This window comes from Triticum urartu, chromosome 7, assembly GCF_003073215.2.
Source record: "Triticum urartu cultivar G1812 chromosome 7, Tu2.1, whole genome shotgun sequence".
Lineage (NCBI taxonomy): Eukaryota > Viridiplantae > Streptophyta > Magnoliopsida > Poales > Poaceae > Triticum > Triticum urartu.
The window spans coordinates 538,512,205-538,530,601 of record NC_053028.1 but is presented as its reverse complement, the minus strand read 5'-3'; positions in this window follow the sequence as shown (position 1 = coordinate 538,530,601).

The window sequence follows — 18,397 nt, the reverse complement described above, 5'->3', positions numbered from 1 at the left end:
GGCTGGTGCGTAGGTCAATTTTTTTTGTTTTCTGCTACATTACCCTACAGGGGCATCATGAGTCGTGCTATGCGTAGATGCAGGTTGCGATCTAGAATACATAGAGATGTATGGCTATTGCATAATATAATTAGGTAGTAGATGAGATCTATTGCTGAAAATTATTTATGCCGGTGACAGATGAAATCTGTTACCCGATGTTCTTGTTGCTTCCCTGGAATTTGCATATTTCTGATCTTGATAACAGTATGGTGGAGTTTCAATGTTCTGGCAATCCGCGATCCTGATTGATCAACGAAGTGCTAACAGTTCATTGAATTCCACTGTAGTTAAAAAGAAAGATGAAATTTAGTAGACGAAAGGGCAATGCAGATATGATCTGCACGGGGGTCATGCGTATGACAAAGTTCGGTATGGGGCTCGAGATTTTATTATCTCGTGTTTCATACACCCCGCAAAGTTAATCTAGCGACTTGAATTATCATACTTGATGATGGACGTTAGCTTCGGTTTGTTTCGAAACCTTAGAAGCCACGAAAAACAAGTTTTTGCATGAACCGATTAGAGGCGTCTAACTTGGTTTTGCAGGAGGGTTTTGCATGTGCATGTGATGTGGTATAGCAGTGCTCATAATAATTTGATTATGTATGAAATGACTATATGATGTAAAATTGATTAACATGACCTGCGAGTTATGATTCGGCATGATGGCTGGAGCCATATGATTGCACTTTAATGACCTGCGTGTCAACCTTAAGTAATGCATTAATTTTATACGCTATGGAGATAGCAATGCCATCTGGTGCATCAACAAGGTGGTGGCAATCTTCGTGAAGGTGAACACCGACACGAATGCCGAAGACGAAGAAATGAAAGACTTCTCCGTCAGAAAGGGCTATACCATATCATGCTATTATGAATTGCCTGAGATGTTTATCCCTTATGATGCACCCTTCTTGATTGCACGGTAGTCGCTTTTTATTAGGGTGATCTCTCACTTAAAATATCAAAGTAATTAGTGTTCACCCAAGTGTAGCATCGTCTGAAATTCGTATCTTTTCGGGGTGCGCCATGTACACATGAGCACGAACGAATCGAGAGGAATGAGGTGGGTGAGATCAGACCTCGCAGCAAGATCACTTGGTTGTCTTTGACGTTCAGGCAGGAGAGTCCTGAGCTCGGAACACGCCCATCGAAAGATGAACAAGAATCACATAGAGATGTGATCGGCAAGTTGGCCTACCGATTGAAACTCGTGTCATCAGTGATGAACCCGTCAATGGCATCGAATAGAAATATGGATCTTGAATTACTCTAAATTAATTATGAGAGATATTGATTTGAGTGGGAGCGCACTATTGAATTAACATGTTTAATTCTCAGTGCAATTAATTATGAACACTGTCTAAGTGTTTCTTGCAAAATAGTTGTAGAATAATGGCTCGCGTTTCCACCTTCCCTGTTAAAATTGAATAGCTGTTAAATATCTGGTTAAAACTTTATGATTGGTAACGTAATGTGAGGATTGTCCTCAAAAGTGCCGAGAAGGACTTTGTCCTATCGCATGCTTTCTGTATCCTCCCGCTAATGCTATGGATCATGTGACTCTCGTCCTTCGATCGAAAAGCTAGAATTCTGTTACGGTCAAGTGGAATATGTTTGCTTCCATGAAACCCAAACTTCGAAAGTTGGGATAGTTATATGATATTCATGGAACTGAAAATTATTTTCAGATACAAACAAAGCAATGTTTGTTTGCAAGTATTAGTAAAAGTGTTTACTATGCATTTGACTGTTGGGAAAGGGATCCAGAACAACGCCTGTCATATAATGAAAGGTGAATAAAACAACAACTTAAAGAGAAAGGAAGTGTCCAAAGGGTGTTAGTATGACTTACACGTCTAGGAAGTCCGGGGCTAACGCCACTCTTAAGTTGGGTGCTTCTTTTACGAGTAGGAGGAATACTAAAAGTTAAACTGTTAGAAGTATAAAGGCAGAAAGAAAGATGACTGGAATATCCAGCTTATGTATGAATGTCATACAAGTTTTTGATGTATAGTAGGCTGGTCAAAGATATAGTTCTTGAGAATTATGGTTAAACATGTTAATCACTAATTCTTGGGTATTGTGAGTTAATCACAAAGATACCCGCTCAATTGCATTCTTTTGTGAATCAATGTAAGAGCTACTATGGCCTAAAAAGACTAGCCAGAAATGAGGTTAAGGTATACACAGGGAACATAGTAAATGTTACTATACCTTCCATCGGTGTATTGTCGTCTGTAATTATTTTCATAATTCATTTAGAGTTTTACAAACTCTAGCCCATTGCATAAGGTATCTTGCAAGAAGGTTATTCATAAGAGAACTTTTTATGTTCGATGTTATGAATAACACAAGGGCCATACTTCCATTATGAATGAGATGTATGTTATGAATATTGATAATAATACAATACCTCTGGGTTTACTTTCATAATTCATTTTAGAGTTTCATACACTCTAGCCCATTGCACAATGTTTGTTGCAAAAGAGTTGTTCATAAAACCAACAATTGTTGTTAAGTATTATGAATAACATGAAGGGCCATGCTTCCATCCAAGATGGGATGTATGTTATGAATATTGATGGTAATATGATACATCCATAACGCTGACGCTAAATGTCGTGAGACTATGAGAATACCACACATGTGTGGCACTGCATTTGGTCACATTGGAGAAACCCGCATGGAAAAATTCCATTATGATGGATTTTGAAGTCGTTTGATTTTGAATCATCTGACACTTGTAACTTTCCTCCGAAAAGTGAAGTGACTGAAATACCATTCACATGCCATAAGGAACGAGCAACAAACTTATTGGTGATCATACATTTTGATGTGTGTAGTTCAATAAATGTTGTTGCAAGTGGTGGATTTATTTATCTTCAAAAATGACTCAAGTAGATATATGGATATTTACTTGATGAGACGTAAGTCTGGATCTTTTGAAATCATTTGAAAGGTTTTCAAAAATGAAGTAGAAGTTATTGTAACAAGAAAATTATGTTTCTGCAATTTGATTGCATAAAGGAATATTTGAGTTACATGTTTAGCGAATGTCTGATGAGTTGTGAAAGGGGTTTCATAACTTGCACCTCCCGGAACACCACTGCAAGTGGAAAGTCTGTGGAGATGTAATCTAACCATTTATGACATGGTAAGGTCAAACATGACATAAATAAATTTGCCATTATCCCTTTTAAAGTGATGCTTTAGAGACTGCGGCTTTTACACTGAAAAGAGCTACATCGGCTCTGTTGAAATGAAGCCATGGTATGGTACGCCCAACCATGTTATATCTTTTCTTAACATTTGGAATATGGGGCTTGTGTAAAAGGTTACAAACCTATTCCAAATCAGACAAGTGCTACTTTGTAGGGTATACCAAAATGTTGGGTATTCCTCCCTCACTATACCGAGGCAAATAGTTTTGCCGTGAAACGGTGTGCTTTTGAAGAGAATGGTTCTTTCAAAAAGGTGAGTGGGAGAATAGTGCAACTCGACGAGATAAATAGTATCTTCGTCATCAGATCAAAGGAAAGAGACCTTGGAAGTAATTCCATAGTTTCCTACTGTGACTGATACGGAAGTCTCTACAATAAAATGTATGAACTTCGGTCGAACTTGCAGCTGAACCACGTAGGCAAGGCTCGTGCAAACCTCTCAGGTGCGCAAACGAGATATTGTTGTTAGACAACATTATACCTACAATACACAAGGAAGCGTTGCTGGGCCCTAACTCCGGAATTGGCTAAATGCCAATACAACCCGAGTTAGTTACCATATAAGTGATTCGAGATTAAAACCTTGATACACCTTTTGGAAGACTTAGAGTCTAACGAATATTTATGGAACTTAAAACTGATACGGATAAAATTTTTTATCCATAAAGCTCAACTTGTTGAAATAACAAGTTCAAGAGTTGACTACAATGAGGTTGTTTTCATCGTAGCGATGCTTAAAGTCGGTTCGGGTTGAACTAGCAATTAATACATATTTCAATCATGAGATATGAAACATGGATGACAATAGGATTTCCATCTGATGGAAATGAAACCAAGGACTTGCATGTGTTACCGTCCAAGGCATTTTGTCTATCCAGAGGATGCTAGTAAGGGTGCAAACTTCAGAGTTCCAGCGATGGACAGAAGAGAGCAAAATGGAGTTGGAATCTTTGTGCTTTGATGAAATGGTCAAAGGGGTTTGACTTCATCAATGGGTAAAAAAGATGCTTGTAATTCAAGAAAGTAAGTGGGAGCGTAATAATATTTCTAAAAACCTTGTGTGCTTGACACATTGTTAATTGGAAATAAATTTCTTGACACAAATTAGGACTTCATTTGAAAATAGTTTTTTGATGAAGTGCTTAGGCTAAATAGCCTCAATATTAGGCATAATGATCTATGGAGATAGATTTACCTAATAGGGCTAAGCAATGAATACATATTGACAAGGTGCTAAAACCTTTTAGCATTTAAAACCGCCAAGGAGTGATTCTTGCCGGAGTCACATGGAAGAGTTTTTTGCAAGACTCGGTGTCCCAAAACACCGATAAGCAAAATACATGATGCAGATTCCACACACTTTTGTGTTTGGATTAATCATGTATTCCATGGTATGTAAAACAACCAGATATGTCCGATACTCCCAAGGTGTTGCGAGTATGGATACTAAAGTGATCAAAGTACTGATCGTGGGACAACAGTGAAAGATGTCATTGAGTACTAGAGTAAGTACTGATGATATGTTTTTTCGCAAGTGGAGATCATGAAGAGTTCGTAGTAAAATGTTACATCGATACAGTCTTCATCTTTTATCCATGCGATTTTCAATTTAAGATAAGGGTTTTGTGTAATATACAATATGGTGGCACGGTAGTTGGAAATTGTTTCCAACAGGATACTGTGGCGAATTCTATAACAAATGCCTAAGTATGTTGATGCTTTAGAAGCGACAAACAAGATGTTGAATCATATAGTTCATTCATGAACTTAGTATGGTTCCAAGATGGCTTTTGTCAATGGGACACTACTGCAGGTAGTTTCTCCATAACTCAGTCTGAGGAATCCAGGTTCAACCTGTGATTCACATACATAAAAGCCAAGTCCGCACAAAATATGAATTTTGTGAAAGCGTGAAAATGCGAGGATATGCAGAGATAGACACGGAGCTGAAGTTGTCAGATCCGATGGACATCAGGCTATACCACATGCGAAGCATTTTTTACACAGGTATGCCATATGTGTAAAGTGCATTAGCATTAACTAGATTATTGACTCTAGTGCAAGTGGGAGTCTATAGGAGATATGCCCTAGAGGCAATAATAAATGCTATTACTTATCTCCATGTTCATAATTATGTTTATGTTCCATGCTATAACTACTATGGTTCTCGAGTCTGCAATAACACGAGGCTCGGAAGAAGACTCATATGCACGTGTGGAATAATAAACGGTAAGAAGTATTCCTAGTCTGGCCTCTAAGACTAGCTCAAGTGTTGCATGATGATTCTTTTTTCCTGGTCATGGGCATGTCTATGCCAGCAACTTTGAGGGCACAATGTTAAGAGAACATTTGTGTTGAATCGACCCGGATTGATGTTATGCTATGAGATTCATTCGTCACAAGTTTAATGGTACATAATACAGAGATGGTTAACGTTTGCATGATTCCTTAGACCGTGAGAGTATCGAGTTTCTTCATGCTTGCTTCATGAACTTTGGGGTTTGTTAAACATCATCCGTAAATGGGTGGCTATTATGGCGGCTTACGGGTTCATGGAAAAGTATGTCAAGTAACTTGATAGCTCAAGATTGGAATTTGCTCCTCCGATGATGGAGAGATATTCTCGGGCCCTCTCGGTGTTACGTTATTCATAATCGTCTGGCCAGCCACCTTGTGATTTGATCACTGGGATGCCAGAACACGGAAATGAGAAAAGAGAACAAAACCGGTAACGAGGTAACTTGCATGGTGGACAAATTGTTCGTCCATGGGGATGCAATAAATCTCACCTCGGGTGTTTGTGACATATCGCGAAGCAACAGGAATAGCTCACTGCAACTGGAGGTTCACTCGAATATTTATTCGTGTGGGTATAGGGGTCAATATGGGTGTCCACGGCTCCGATGTTGATCATTGATCGGAAGGGGTTCCGGGTCATGTCTATACTTCACCGAACCTATAGGGTCACACGCTTAAGGGTCATCTATCTGCTGAATACTAGACAGGGAGTCTGAGAGAAAATCATCGAAAAAGTTTCGGACAACGAAAAGTTTCGGATAGCGGAAAAGTTCCGCAGAGAGAGGTCACCGGATGAGTTTCAGTGAAACCGAAAAAGTTGTTTCGGGGTATGCCATTAAGTCAAAATGGTTTCGGCACATGCCTAATAATTCTTGGAGGGTGCCAGAATCATTCTGGAAACTTTTTGGAATTTTCAGAAATAAAAACCGGAAATGTTCCGGAGCTGCCGGAACCGGTTCAGATGCTTTTCGCAGATGAGAATCACTAAACTGGAATTGTTCAAGAACGCGTTGAAAATTATTATGGTGGGTACTGGAAATGTTCTAAGCCCACATAAATATTTTCAGTTCGAACGGACGCTGAAAAATGTCGTCGTGAATAGTGAAAGTGCTTTTTGGGATATTTTATGGAAAGCCACCTTTTGGGGCTTGCCCAAAAGATCTAGGGATGACATGGAAGGGTGGGAACCTCCTTTTTTGGGGGGGGGGGGGGCAAAAGGGGTGGGACGTTCATGGGTGCAGCTCATCCATGGGCCCCCACTTGTCCCTTGTTTTCACTCTTTAGGTCCTTGGGAAGGACTCCATTTCATGTGGGTTTTGTGTTTTCTTGTAAAACCACCCCACCCCTTGGGATTTCCTATAAATAGAGGTGGAGGGGCAGCCCTCCACTCTCATCCCTTGCTCTCATACACATGCCATGCATTATATGGCTTCTTCTCTCCCTCCCACGAAAAGAGTTTTGTAGAGCCGTAAGGCTATCTGGGTTCCGGCAGGAACTAGTTCTGGACGGCGAAGCCCTGCCGGATAGATGACACCATATGTGTGCAACTTTGTAGAGAGATCGTAGTTTCGGTCTTAGTTCATGAGTGCCTCCCGGAGGGCTGTCCGAGTAACCGTCCGAGTTTCGAAGGTCCTCCCAAAGGGCTGTCCGGGTGACCGTTCGAGTTTCGAAGGTCCTCCCGAAGGGCTGTCTGCGACACCGTCCGGGGGGCTGTTCGACCGCCTCCCGAAGGGCTGTCTGAGGAGCAGATGAGGTTATACATCCTCGCAGTTGGGAGGTTGTAAATCCTAGCTGCGGGGATCTGCACCGCCGTTCGTAATCGACCCTACTTCCGCTGCGCTACGAGTCGGTAACGAAAAAGATCAAGCCATGTATGCAGTCTCCATAGTGGTCCTGGGCTGGTGCGTAGGTCATAATTTTTTTTCCTGCTACATTACCCTACACCCTTGCTAAGCCACACCCGGTGTGTGACACCGTCAGTAGCCCCGAGCGCAGCGGAGGTCATAGGAGATAGTCTTTGAGACCTCTGGCTGGCTCCTTTTCTCCGTAGTGCCTTCCTGCCTGAATCTGCTTTATTGCCACCAACCTCCTGGATTTTTTATTGGTAGAGGGTATATTTTCATGGTCCCCCAGCTCACCCATACCCCATAGCCTGCTATTCAAGAGCTAAAGGGGAGCCATGACTTGTCTCTGCGCCTCCTGAAGAGTCGCGCCTGACGTCGTCTTGTCAACATGGATCAAGAGCCCGTTTAGTTTTCCCCATCATGATGAGGGCACCTTGATTCCCGCGCCCATGTCTCAAGGCGTGGTAACTGCATGGGACATGGGGTGCGTGTCATGTCGTGATGCCTGGATTTCCGGAGTTTACTATGGTTGTCATAAGAAAGGTGGGAGAGGGGTAAGATTCCCCACTCTGCCTCCATCTTCTTCCCCATATTTCCACCGAGCTCTCAGTTCTTCATTTCCTCCATTACGACTTATATGATCCTCGCTCCCCTAGATTCCTCTCCCAAGCCAGAGACAATGCCGAAGTCGAAGACCGGCTCATCCTACGGGCGTGGCAGTGGCGTCGCTCAGGTGACCAAGGACGCTGAGTGAAAGCGGAAGAGGGAAACTGCTGTCGCAGACGAGCCACGAAAGATAGCCAATGACACCACGGGCAAGTGGTTTCCTTCCACTTCCTGGGACGTGGAGGTCAGGAGGCTGAAGGCAAAGGCGACATTCTCTTCGACCCTGAGATATCAGATTCCTTCAGCTGGAGAAGTTCCTCCGATGCGTGCTCCATTTTGATTACTTCAGCCACAGGCTTGGATTCCCTTGCATCCTTTTGTGCCGGGGGGGGGGGGTCCTTTTCTTCTTTTGTTGCCAACTCCATCACTTGAATCCCACCGGAATCCTTCATATCGCCAATTTCATCACTTTTTGTGAGTGTTATTTGGGGACCGCCCCCACTTAGATTTGTTTTGCCATCTCTTCTATATGAGGCCATAGATGAATGGTAACGCCATCCTCGACCTTGGTGGGGTGACCCTTCAGCTGCGGCCTTCCAACAAGTTCTTCCTAGTTGACCTCCTCGGTCGATGCGGGCTTGGCACAAGAAATGGTTCTACGTGTCAGATCTTGGTGACAGTTTGCCTGCCCACTTCGGAGGAGCCCCGCAGCATCTCCGATCTTGGGAGCGTCTGGACGCCCTTTCCGATGACACCGAGCTGCCGGTCGATGTGATATGCATGGCCCTCGGCAAGGACACGACCGAGCGGCCGTTGCACCATGACGTGGTCGTCGTGGCCCTCGTTCATGCGGAGCAACGAGGCATCTTTGTCGTTGCCCCTTGCAGCAACAGTGGCCCACGGCCGTCGACGGTCACCAATGTGGCGCCTTGGGTGACCACGGTCAGCGCCGCCACCGTGGACCGCATGTTCCCGGTGAAGCTCAACCTCGGCAACAGACTGGTGCTCATCGGCCAGTCATTGTACAACGTGAGGGCCGACGGCGAGAGGAGTGTGGCGCTCGTCAATACCAACTGCAGCGAGCCGGAGGACCTGACGCTCGACAAGGTGATGGGTGGGATTGTCGCCAGCCGCAAGTTGGGTGGCGAGATCAAAGTCTCTGGCGTGGTTTCGTGCAGATCTGGGGGCGCCGTGGTGGGGGGGGGGGGGCTTCGCCCCCCTGCACCCTGCATCCCTAGGCGTCCCTGATGGGGGCAGCCGCTCCAGCCCAAGTCTCCCGATGATGGGACGATGCTTCGATTCGTACTAGTACAAATGTCCATGCATTGCAACAGGCATAAAAACTCGCAAAACCTAATCCATGTACTATTACCCTTGATTTTTCTACATTCAGTTCTGATAAACATAGATAATAAGGTTACATTGATTATTACTTTTTGAAGTCTGAATTTTGGACGTTAAGAAGCCACCTTAGCTTTCTTCAATGCCAAAAGGAACCGCAGGCGTCTCCCACATTTTTTTACTGCCAACAGAGAAATCAAGAAATACCTTATCCAATCCATAATACTACATGGATATCGTTGAAACCTCCTTTCGCCAATACATCCAGAAATACGCGTCCATGGGCTGAAGGCCGTTCACAGTAGCCATGCCATGTCGACACCGTCCTCCCGGCCAAAGCTCCAAAATTTTCAATCTTGATATTGGCATGTTCACGCCCCACACGGGGAGCTCGCCGTGCTTGACGTCAGCTGGCCGTCCTCTAGAAGATCACCGGCATGCACTGGGCATAGTGCAAAAATTATGTAGACAATTCACTCTCCATTAATTAATAGCACTAGATGGAACGGCGCAGCGGAGCCGATCATAGTCCCGTTCTCCACATGCAAATTTAATCCAGCCACCATATGATTTACAATGCTCATATAGCCGATCAAGTAGTTAACGATTGTACCTTCTCAGACGTTTCAAAATCCTTTATTGGCACAGGGTAGTTTTTTTGCAAAAGTACCGTACGCATCAATAGCCACCCGATCGAGATCTCCTGTCACCTGCAACCCCGTCTCCCGCAACCGTCGCCCGCGCCCGTAGCCCGCAATGGTTCAACTGGCTCGCCAAGATCGGGGTCGTCTTCACCTTCTTCATCCCCAGCAGTGGTGGCAGGTTTCCGTAAAAAAAAGCAGTGGTGGCGGGGGGTGCGCCGCAAGGGGGAGCAGCAACCCGCCCCCATCAAGCTAGAGCCGCTCTGCACGCCAGGTCGCCGCGCAGCCGCCGCCGAGGATCTTGTTTCGCTCTCTATTCGTCGGCGGGAGCAAGAACGCCACGGCCGCCCGCTCCAAACCCTGCTTCCGCCGCCACCACCGTAGCCGTCGCAGGCGATTGCTCCCACACTCATGTTCACGCCAGGTCGCCATCACCAGGTAGACATTTTGGTTTTAGCCCAGCCAGGTTCGACCTTCACTTGTGCACGGCCACACCCACTCCTTCCCAGATTCCTCCCCTGTACATATCCGTCAACTCTTTCCCAATTCCCAGTTATGCCATCTGATGTCCACGTCCAACGACCAGTACAAGTGCAAGTGTTGGACGTTGTTGCCTACTAGTACCGGTTCCTTTTGTGTTCAATGAATCTTGACTTCATGATGGACAGCAGTAGTGCAGAACTAGCACTTGTTCATGAATCTTGACTTCATAGTGGACGACAGTAGTGCAGAACTCATAGCACAAGCATAGTACTGGTCCTTTATATACCTATATGATTCAAGGAAGAATGTGCAGAGGTGATGGCATGTTATTTCTAGCCGAAGTTCTTGGAGAAGGTGCTGAAGGTTATGCATGAGGCGGAGCAGCAGAACAAACAAGAGGAACTTGACAAGCAGCAACACAACTAGTAGAAACTTGAGAAGCAGCTGCGTCGTCAGTGGCAATTGTGTTGAGTACTTCAGTGTTCCTAACCCTCAAGCAGAGAAGCATTCTGCTACTGAAACCTCCCTTGATGAATCAGCAGTATCCTTAGCCTAAGTATCGCCACTACTCATGAACCTTCAGACTCCAACAACCTTCGTCCAAAGTACTCCTAAAATTCCTGAAAAATCTCATTTTCCTGTCGATAGAAGAATATATTTTTTACCCTATCTACCTCTCCTAATAAGTTCAGTTGTAGATCTATGAGGTCAAATTTTCTTGGTGGTACTATAAAATTGCTGAAAGAGAATGCATCTCCGTTCAGAAAAGTAAAGTTTAAAAATGAATGATATTTTTGTAGAGTACGCATTTGCGTCACAGCATGCTGCCTCTCGATGGTGTTTTCTGATAGTTTAATTACAAACACCGCGGTAACCTTGACCCGGCAAAAAACATTTGCTAAAAAACACACTTGATAATTTCTCTAGTGGTTAGTAGCGACAAATTTGTATGTGTCTTCTGATGACTGAAGCTATGGATGTACTTCTTGTACTCCCTCCGTTCCAAAATAGATGACCCAACTTTATACTAAAGTTAATATAAAGTTGAGTCATCTATTTTGGAACGAAGGCAGTAGGTAATAGTTGAACATTTGCTATAACTTTGAGTCGGAGGGGAAAAATGTTGAAAACATACCTCCTGTGACTTATATGAAAATAGCATGATAATATATGCCCCACGGACATGATAAATCAGATGCAAATACCATGGTATTTTGGACCCGAGGAAAAAGTTGCTAAAAGCATACACACGGTAAATTTTATGTAAGTAGCATGATAATATATGCACCACAAACCTGATAACTTAAGTGAAAACACCATGGTGATTTTGACAACTGGGAAGAAAATTATTGAAAAGAACCCCCGTTGATTTCTGAGTAAATAGCATGGTAACATACACACCGCAGATCTGATAACTTGGGTATAAACACCACGGTAACTTTGACCATGTTAAAAAAATTGTTGAAAAGGTATCCTTAATAACTTCTGTGTAAATAGTATGATAACATATGCATCACAGACCCGATTACTTAGGTGAAAACATCGTGGTAATTTGGACACAAGCAAAAAAATTGTTAAAACGTACCACCGGTAACTGATGTGTACATAGCATGGTAATATACGCACCACATAGCTGATAATTTATGTCCAAACACCATGGTAACTTTTCAACCCATGGAAAAAAGGTTGATGAAACATACCTAGTAATTTTTGTGTAAATAGCATGATATTTTAAGCACCGCAGACCCGATAACTTATGTACAAAAACACCGCGGTAACTTAGGCCAAGGAGGAAAAAAAGTTGTTGAAAATATACCCCCAGTCACTTATGTGAACATAGCACGGTAATAAACGAACCGCATACTCGATAATTTACATACAAATGATAACTTTGGCCAACGAGATAAAAAAGTTGCTAAAAAACATCTCCTCCCTCCCCCACCTTCGATAACTCATGTGAAAATAACTCAATAATATATGAACCACATACTCGATAATTTACATACAAGCACTACGGTAACTTTTACTAAGGAGAGAAAAAAATTGTTCAAACATATACCCCCGATAACTTATGTGACGGTAATATACAAACCACATACCCCATACCGTATGTACAAATATCGTGGTAACTTGACTAGGGGGTTGAAAAGCATCCCCTGATAACATGTGAAAATACCATGGTAATATATCAACCGCATACCCAATAACTTACGTACAAACACCATGGTAACTTTGACTAAAGTGGAAAAAAGTTGTTGAAAAAACATAACCGGGTAACTTATATCAAAACAACAGGGTAATATTCGATCCCATCTCAGGAAGGTACAAGTAGTGCACAAGTTGAAAGAAATCAATTGACGTGGTGTAGCCCAGTTGGTTGTTGTAGCTAAATTAATTGTGGGAGGTTGTGGGTTTGATTCCCCTCCTATTGCATTTTTTCGCTTTTTTCAAACTGCAAGCGTGTGTGTGTAGAATCGCTACGGGCCCGCCCCCCAGCAGGGCAATCTGGGTGGCCTAGAAAATCGGGAGAAGGGAGGGGTTCGTGCGGGGGGATCGGGATGGCCCAGAAAATTGAGAGATGAAGTGATGGGTTTCCGTATGAGGGGGTGTGGTGGTTTTTGCAATCTAGCACACGGTTGCCATTTTTTGGGCATTTGACATATTCAGATCATCTAGAACGTCAATGAGGTATTTAAATCCTATACGGCCCAAACACATAATGAAAATGTACAATTAATCAAAGAATGATCCGAAGAATCCCTGCTGTTCACCGTGCCGACCATCATTGTCAGTAGCTCATGATTCACGAAATTCGAACCAAAAGTTTAGCAATTAAAGTCACACATCTTTTGCATCATGATAGATGACAATGAAAGCACTCACTCGACGCAATTGACCAGGAAATAAGAAGTGTAGTTTTTGTACTCATGACGAGACAAGTAAACACCTCTCCTTTTAATGCAAGTTTATGCGTTTTATATGCCCAGTCATCCAAATAGCACCAAATTTGTATCAGTCCATAAGGGTTGCCAATATATATGGTCACTGGCTTGACGAAATACCAAATACTTTTAGTATGCTAATACAGGTGGGAGCGTTTGTCTTATTATGGTCGCTTTGGCTATGTAGAAAGATTGTGTTTTTAATGAAAAAACCTCTTCTCTTATGTAGGTTATTTACCGTTATACGCACTGGCTTCGTATGTGGTCTACGCTATAACGAACGTAGTATCAGTCGCTGTTCAAGGCGGTGTGTATGCAGTTGGAGCAGGTGGCCAGGGAGGTTTGTACCCAACATGGGTGGCACGTGGCAACATAATCTCCGGATCGGTCCATCTCCTTCATCGACATTGGCATAGTTTCGGACTCATATAGTTTTATTGTTGCCAACTTATCGTTTTTTTTATATACTTTGTTAGACTGTTTGTTTAAGGCTATGCGCATTTTAGTTATGCAGAAACCGGATGTTACTCATGCTTCGTATCCATTTAATGCTACATTGAATTAATAAAAGTGCCTTTATCATAAAAGCACTCACCATGTTTGGAGTTAGACATGTCGAAAAATAGAATAATGCGACGCCTTGAGTACTTACCAAGCTTACAGTGAAAGGGTATGGTCTGAACAAATTTATTTGGGTTAAACACGGAACTGATAGTAGGCTGTTAAAAGAATATCGTGTACTTGGTAAAGAAAAAACAGGTATATCAATCAAGCACCTACGTTACCCCTGTTCTCAGATTCTCAGACTCATCTTATACCCAGCAATGAGCCAAAGCCGGAGTTTCGTTGGAAGAAGAATGTCCATTCATGTTTAATTTGCACTGGTTTCCATACAAATTGAATTTTAGAGAAAATAGAAAAGATCCCGGGACAACCCTCCTCGTGTAAATTGCACACAATGAGAAGGCTAAGAAGGTCTGATAGAAAAATAATTGCATGGCAAGCTCATATAATTATACTATAGAGTCATCAAGAGACAAAAAAGTATATTTGATTCAATAGATTGAAAGTGCATAAAAAATATATATATTCTCGAATACGCACGAATGTGTGTATTATATTATAAAGAAGGGGTGGGTAGAGAGCCCAAATCCACCGTTGAGTTACATTTTTAGTATATCATGAGCTGAGCTCCTACATCTGCATGAAACAAGAAAGACTCTATGGCTACTCGCCTCGTGCCCACCTCGACAATTCCACAACCACACCATTCCAGTCACATTTAAGCAGTGATGAAGCTATGTACCTAGGGTAGAGCCATGGACGTGTCCAAACTGACCTACCCAAGGACACCTCCAGAAGAAATCACATTTCAATCGACTTGGCGGTGTTTTACTCGACGGACTCGAAGACACCCGACCAAGAAGCAACCACTCGACCAAGATCCAACCACCCGACGGCCAGGAGACCTAAAGTCACTCCGCACGCTAACGGTCGGTCATTAAGTAGTTTTTATGGTCATCATAGCACTTTATTAGGGGCGTTACCAGTAACGCCCGACCTTAATGTACTTAAAACCCTACATAACTGAGGGCCGGAGGGGTCTGGCGGACTCTATATAAGCCACCCCCTCCTCAGTGTAAAGGGTTCACACCCCTGTAATTCATACACGCATAATCCAGTCGACCGCCTCCGGGCTCTGAGACGTAGGGCTATTACTTCCTCCGAGAAGGGCCTGAACTCGTAAACCTTGCATGCTTACAACTTCTCCATAGCTAAAATCTTGCCTCTCCATACTTACCCCCCTACACTACTGTCAGACTTGGAACCACGACAGTTGGCGCCCACCGTGGGGCAGGTGTTTTAGCGTTTGTTGGAGGAGTTGCGACCTTTTCCGACCCGAATCATCATGGTTTTCGGCGGAGTTTTGGTGGAGGGCCGCGAGATCCGTCTCGGTGCGCTCACGTTCATCGTCGACAACTCTGCTTGGCTCCAGGAGGCTCCGCTCGACTTGGACGCACTCCCTGTTCGCGGGGCAACGCACTTTTGCGCGTGCGTCCGCGGCGTTCTCCTGCGGCAACCGTCGACCCCCTACCGGTCGTCTCATGTGTTGTCCTCCCTCCCCGTTTCCCGCCGGCGCAAGCGCTCCGGTCGGTCGAGACTTCAGCGGTGGGTGAGACACGCGGTGGCACGTCAGTCGGCCACCCCGCAAGTCACGGCGATCGAGCCCGACGAATCCCTCTACGGCCTGTTCGACCTGTCAACTGGCTCCGCAGAGACCGCATCCGAGTGCGACAACAGCGATCCGGCGGCGGAGGTTCTGATGGTCGATGGACCGCCCAGTTCTCCCGGTTTTCCCCGCACCGATGGAGGCGCGGGTGGAGGCGACCCGTCGCGTCCCCATGAGGAGTATCTTCCCGAGCCTCTCACGTCGCTGCAGAGAGAAGAACTTCGTCGCCGGAACATGGATGCACTGCACACTCCTATTGTTGGAGAAACCCCCGAGGCTCGCGCCTTGGAAGACGCGCGCCTGGCAAACTTGGCCGAGCGCACTCGACTGGAGAACCTCCAACGAGCACTCGACGAGCGTGCGCGACAACGAGTTCCCGAATCCAGTCGACGTCAGCTCTTCCCGCCCCCGCAGGTATATCGAACTCCGATTCAGAATTTAGCAGCTGCGGCCCGTATAGCGGAGTCGATTCAGCCTTCCCAGTCGGAGGCTGACAGAGGCTTGCTGCAGATCAGAGTGTTACTCCGGGCAGCAGGAGACCAGAATTCCGCTGTTTCTTAGTCGCGGAACAGGATTCACAGCAGATCCGTTGCTGCGGACACAGTCCAGTCGGCTCACAGCCCGAGATCGCCCCCGAGGCGTGAGGGACGTGGAGACCGGCGTGACCAGTATGGGAACCATGAGCAGTATGATCACCAAGTCAATCATGACGGTCGACGTCGAGTGCCCACGCCTCCCCCGAGGAGCGGGTCGTATGTGCCTCACCAGCAGGATGACAGGCGCCCTCATGGTGGTGGGCGAAGGATTTCAGTCGACCCCAGAGGGCCAAGCTTTGATGCGAGATCCATTCTCGTTCAAGGTTTGGTCGACAGGAACAGGGCTCACCTAGAAGGTCACGACAGAGATGCACCTACCAGCAGCAGAGTACATGTTTCGGGGCCAGAGTGCTTTAGTATAGCCATCAGGGCCGCTGTGGTTCCTCCCAACTTCAGGTTGGCGACTGGAGTCAGTAAGTTCACTGGCGAGTCCAAGCCCGATACTTGGCTTGAGGACTACCGAGTGGCCGTCCAGATCGGCGGCGGCAATGATGAAGTGGCCATGAAGCACCTGCCTCTCATGTTGGAGGGCTCGGTCAGAGCGTGGCTGAACCAGTTAGCACCTAGCAGCATTTACACTTGGGAAGATCTCTCCCGAGTGTTCGTCACCACATTTGAAGGCACATGCAAGCGACCGGCAGGGCTGACGGAACTGCGGTCTTGCGTGCAGAAGTCGAATGAAACTTTGAGGGATTACATCCAGAGGTGGATCACGTTACATCACTCGGTGGAGAATGTGCCTGACCACCAAGCAGTTTGTGCCTTCAAGGAAGGCGTCAAGTACAGAGAACTGAATTTGAAATTCGGTCGAACCGGAGATATGTCCCTGAATCGGATGATGGAGATTGCCACCAAGTACGCTAATGGTGAAGATGAGGATCGACTCAGGAGTGGCAAGCTCAAGTCAGTCGCCCAAGAAACTGGAGGAAATTCCAATCGAAAACAGAAGCGGAAAGCCGAGCCAGCGGCTCCCGAGGAAGCCTTGGATTTAACCCAAGGAAAGTTTAAAGGGAAACCTAAAGGACCTTGGAACCCCAAAAAGGTTAAAGACCAGGACGGAAATGATGTGTTGGACTTACCATGTCTCGTCCACACAAAGAAAGATGAAGAGGGTAATTTCATTTACCCGAAACATACCACTCGACAGTGTCGACTCTTGATCCAGCAGTTCCAGGGCAAGCAGCCCAAAGGTAAGGAAAAGGAGTCGGACAAGGTCGAGGGAAAAGAAGACAGTGACGACGGATACCCTCAGGTCAATTCCACTCTGATGATTTTTGCCGATGTTGAAAGCAAAAGTCGACTGAAAGTTATTAACCGAGAGGTGAATATGGTCGCTCCGGCGACACCTAGTTACCTGAAATGGTCTCAGACTGCCATAACATTCGACCAGTCCGACCACCCAACGCACATCGCCACCCCTGGGAGGCAAGCTTTGGTGGTCGACCCAGTTGTTGAAGGCACTCGACTGACCAAAGTCCTGATGGATGGTGGCAGTGGTTTGAACATATTGTATGCTGAGACGTTGAAAGGGATGGGCATTCCGATGTCCAGACTCAGTGCCAGCAACATGAGTTTCCATGGAGTCATTCCTGGGAAGAAGGCTGAATCACTTGGCCAGATTGCTCTTGATGTGGTTTTCGGTGATTCCAAAAATTACCGCAAAGAAAAGTTGACATTCGAAGTTGTAGACTTCCAGAGTGCCTACCACGCTATTTTGGGGAGGCCGGCTTATGCACGCTTCATGGCCCGACCATGTTACGTGTACCTCAAATTGAAGATGCCTGGCCCCAAAGGTGTGATCGCTATTACGGGCAATCGGAAGAAATCGAAAGAATGTTTTCAGAAAGGTTCAAAGATCGCTGTTGCTCAGATGGCAGTGGTGGATTTGCAGGAATACCAGAAGACTGCAGACCCGAGTGATTTGTTGCGAGCCAAGAAGCCCGCTACAGAGTCAGCTTTTCAGTCGACTGGCGATACGAAGACAGCTCACATCCACCCGACCGACCCCAGTGCTGCTCCAACTCATATCTCGACAACACTCGACTCCAAATAGGAAGAAGCGCTCATCCAGTTCCTCCATGAGAACTGGGACATTTTTGCATGGAAGCCCTCTGACATGCCGGGTGTTCCCAGGGAGCTGGCCGAGCACC